This window comes from Tenrec ecaudatus, chromosome 10, assembly GCF_050624435.1.
Source record: "Tenrec ecaudatus isolate mTenEca1 chromosome 10, mTenEca1.hap1, whole genome shotgun sequence".
Lineage (NCBI taxonomy): Eukaryota > Metazoa > Chordata > Mammalia > Afrosoricida > Tenrecidae > Tenrec > Tenrec ecaudatus.
Genome location: NC_134539.1, coordinates 107,949,725 through 107,954,616, shown reverse-complemented (window position 1 = coordinate 107,954,616; position 4,892 = coordinate 107,949,725).

Here is a 4,892-nt window from a genome sequence, read left to right as displayed (position 1 = left end):
CCTCCCCCTCCCCGGACCTGTCCCCCTCCCCCGACCGCCAGGGACACCACCGGACCGTCCGCTGGGGAGACGCCGCCTTGCGCTGGCCCAGCTGGGCTGGAGGAGCGAGGAGGAGAGGGAGGAGGAAAGGAGGAAGGGCTGCTTTTAAAGCAATATCCCGCCCCCCACCCCCGCCCGCCCTTGCGCCACTCGGTGAAGATGCCCCAACGGACGCTTCTTCCCGGTGTGCGGGGCAGGCTGAGGCCGGAGGAGGGGCTCTGCGGCGCGGGAAGCCCAAGTGAGGAGGCGACCGCGTGGACAGGCTAACACCTCGGGCTTCCAGATTCACCTGGCACCCATCGCCCGGGAGGAGCTGGGTGCACACCACTCCCCGGGGGCTTGGGGGCAGTCCGGGAGCGTCCTGGGATGCAGAGCGACCAGCGTGCACCACGATTTAAAGGCTCATGCTCCCCAGGAAGCTGATGCCCAGCAGTTCCTGAGAGCTGCTCCTGAGCGCCAGCCCGGAGCCTGGAGGCCTCTGTGCCCGCCCAGGGGGGTGAGGCAAGGAGGTGGGGAGCACGGAGAACGAGGAGGCCTAGGACCCCCAGATATACTTGGAGCCAAAGCATGTGCCAAATGTTAGAAATGTAGACCGAAGCCAGTTCTGCTATTCCAGAGACTGTTAAATTTTGTTAACAGAGCAGCACTGAGCTGGGGGATAAAGGTGGGACCCCGGTGGGAGGACAAAGATGGCAGGGAAGGCAGGGTCCTGGGTGAGCTTTGGGAGGGGGAGGGGAGACCTGTGCACACCCACCTGTGCTCTGTAGTCTCCAGCCTGGCTTCTCTCCTCCCTCTGCCTGGAGGGGTTGCAAGGGCCCCAGTCTCACCTGGTGTGATCTCTTCTGAAAGGAAAAGTCCGGGGACAGTGAGTGGGTCTCAAGCTTGTGTGTACTTGGGGACCATTTAAACCACCACCCCAAAAATGCACATTCCTGGCCCTCCCATAAAAAACAAAAAACCCAAACTCACTGCCATCTGGTCAATCTCAATTGCTAACATAGGGTTCCTGAGGCTTTGCAGATCTTTCTGCAAGTGCACAGCCTCATCTTTCTCCCCAAGTGCGACCGGTAGACTTGAACCACTGACCTTGCAGTTAAGAGTCTAACGCTTACCCAGTCTAACAGCACCACCAAGGCCATCCCTTACATTGTCATTAAGTCTAGGATGGGACCTGGGAAACCTGTATTTAGTTCTCAAAGTGACATTTGTGATACACACATTTTTTTTCTTTTTTAAAAAAATTTTTAACAATTTATTGGAGCTCATACAATTCTTTTCACAGTTCATACATATACATACATCAATTGTATAAAGCACATCTGTACAGTCTTTGCCTAATCATTTTTTTCTCTTTTCTTCTTTTACATTTTATTAGGGACTCATACAACTCTTATCACTATCCATACATATACATACATCAATTGTATAAAGCACATCCATACATTCCCTGCCCCAATCATTCTCAAGGCATTTGCTCTCCACTTAAGCCCCTTGCATCAGGTCCTCTTTTTTTTTTCCCCTCCCTCCCCATTCCCTCCTCCCTCATATGCCCTTGGTAATTTATACCTCGTTATTTTGATACACACATTTTGTGTGTGCATCTTTTTTGTCATTAATTTCAACTCCAATATCATCTTGAAGTGGTCCATTCCTATTACCACTCACCCAAACTAGACCTAACCCCTACCCGAGTCACTATGTATGTATGTATGTATGTATGTATGTATCTATCTATCTATCTATCTATCTATCTATCTATCCATAGAGCAGTTATTCCCCGGAGTAATTGTCAATGTCTGGTACGATCTATGGACTTTTGTACTGGCTGTGTCCCCAACTAAGATCATATGCTCCAGGAGGGCGGCCTAGTGAAAAGGGATTTGGAGCTGTCTCCCTGCCCTTAAAATCCCTAATGGCATAATGGTCATGCATCAGGCTGTGGTCCACAAGATCAACAGTTCAAAACCACTGTCTCCTCCAAGGGAGAAAGATGAGGCTTTCTGTTCTCATCAAGGGTTACAGTGTTGAAAACCCACAGGGGCCATTCTATCCTCTCCTATAGAGTCACTATGAGTTGGAATCCACTCAATGGCAGTGAGAGCCTGGGGAGCATCCACCCAGTTCCATGTCACAGAGAGATCCCATATATGAAGATGTACCACCAGCCTGAGAACGCTGCCCCAGTATCCGGTTCTGGGTGCCCTTGATTTGACTCCCATGGATGGTGACCCTGTGTGTATCCCAGCAGAACTCTGCTCCATAGGCTTTTCAGAGCTGGCTTTTCTCAAGTAGATACCAGAACTCTCTTCCAAGGCAACTCCGGGTAGACTCAGGCCAAGCACACTAACCGATTGCAGTGTCCAGGGCTTCAGGTGTGCAGGCACCGCAATCCCAGGCCCGGTAGGGGAAGAAAGGTCGCCTTCGGGAGTCCCTGAGTGGGCATGATGTTTGTTGGGCATCTGGGGAGCATCCCCCACCTTGCACAAGTAGCCCAGAGGTGGGTGGTGAGGGGGCTGGTCGTCCTGTGGTACACACCATAGTGGGTCTCTCTCCCTACCCTGAGAAGGAATTCCAGGTTTTGTAGTCCAGGTCTATGTGTCCTACTGAAGGCTCCCCGAGACTAGGAGAGATGGGGTACAGGCTCCAGGCACCCCTAGCAGATCCTACATACAATTAGCCACCATCCAGGGCATCCTCCTCTGATCTGGATCCAGCAAGCCTTCAGTGGACACCCACTATGTGCTGCCGAGGAGCCGCATCTGCCAGGCAGCACCCTCTGTCCGTGGCCTGTGGTGACTGACTGACTGCTGCTCTGGCTTGAGAAGGGGGCTCTCTGTTCTTGTTTGCCCTCCAACTCCCCGCTCCCTGCCCCTGCCCCTGCCCCACAGAGGCACACACCATGACAGAACCCAAACCAGGCTGCACTTTCCACCGGAACCACTCTGGGGCTTTAGACCCCATTTGAGGGACAACATGCATGAGGGAGCAAGCTGCTCTGCTCTCTGGGTTCAGGACTGCCCCTCCTGGGCGGGGGGCAGGGGGGTCCTTTCTGCATTTTTCAGACTAGGTCCAGATCCATTGGTGTGGGTCAAGACATCCACTTACTGCGCTATAGACAGCCTGTCCCAAACAAAGGAAGAAAAATAGAAAACATCAGAGTGTTGAAGGAAAGGTTTAAGTGTCGTGGTGTGAAAACCTGTATTTCAAGTAGGAGAGTGTCTGGGGTAGAATCTATTTTTTCTTGTGGGTAGCGATCAAAACCATGTGAAAAATATCCCTCACAAGCTGCGCCCTGGAGTGTCTGTCCCACGTCAGTGCGGTTGGGGGCCACTCCCCACACCCCAAGTGCAGGCCTAACACCTGTAATGGTCAAGCTGTTTCCGAAACCAGAGAGGAAGTGAGCTCTCTGCTTGAGCGAAAACTGCCTGTTGCTTCTCAAGGAAGCGCGTGTGGGCCTAACTCCATTTCCGTTGTCACCGAGCCTCAATGCACTTTGTCGAAATGATCGGCCTCACCGTGGCCACAGTGAGGGCTCCGTGAACTGGTGGGCCAGTACGGGGATGCTTCCCCTCCATGCAAGAGACATGGGCCTGATTGCTGGTCAGGCCAAGCCACCACCTGTCTGCCCACAGAGGCATGCGTGCGGCCGTGATGTTGAACGAGTGTCCGTGGAGTTTCCAGATGAAGGTGGACTAGGAAGACAGGCCCGGCAAGCGGCTTCCCAAACAATCAGACAAGGAAAATCCCAGAGTAGAGTCTGGAGTGCTAAAAGCCGGCAAACAACCATCCAACTAGTCTCTGGAGCAGCAAAGACACCAGAGTCCAGAGAAGGAAGATGTCTGGGAGGAGAGCATAGAATGGGTAGCTCATTGCCTCCATGAATAACTGCCCCCTTTTGTCAGGAGGCTAGAAGAACTGGCTGGGCCTTGGCTACCATTACCGAGCACGTGGGTCAAAGATTCTATAGAAAAATCCTGCTTAAAAGAGGCAGGAGGCGGGTGGGGAAGACCTTAGCAGAGTCACGGGGCTATCTTCTGAGCCAGCCATCTAGAGCTTCCCAAAGGGACCTGCATGCTGATATAAAGGGGGAGGGAGGGAGATGCAGGGCAGGAGCTTCCTTGCTCTGCTCCCCTTGCTGTTCTGTCGCATGCCCTCCCTCAGTGTCATGGGGTCTGATTGGGATCATTTCCCACCGCATTCTCCAGTGGCCCCTGTAGGGCTATGGGCCAGTGAGCGATGTCGTGTCTCACAGTGGGGCCGGCCATATGGTCTTCTCTGTGCATGGCTGCTCTGCACGGGGTTCATCCTCAAGGCTTGGTGGGCCAGGCTGTGCTCCGCTCTCTCTCCCTCCCCCTTCATTTGCTCCCGTGTGCTCCCATCAGACATGTCCCTCTCCCCGAGCTGCACTTTCAGTGCTGTCCTCTGAATTCTTCTGGGGGGAGTGAAGTAATTTTTTAAATTCAAAACCCAAACCCAAACCTTACGGGTCACAACAGCCACTGTGCGTCAGGGCAAACTTGACAGCGCTGAAAACAACTGCTGGCCATCTACTACCTGCTGAGTTACTTACTACCTGCTGGGTGCCTCCATGCCTTGCATGAGCGCACAAGCCCATGTGGCCCGCTCCCCTATGTGGTCCCATGTGTGCAGAGAACTTGTGAAGCCCATTTCATCCAGAGGTCACCTGAGGCACTAAGACTCCCGCTAGGGATCAGCACCCTGGAGCCTGTGGCTGCGTCTGAACATTCAGTGTGGACCTGGCCCATCACAGAGGTGGGGGGTGGGGGGGGGAGGGGGCCTTGGCAGAGTCACAGGGCTATCCTCCTGGGCAGCCATCTAGAGCTTCCCAGAAG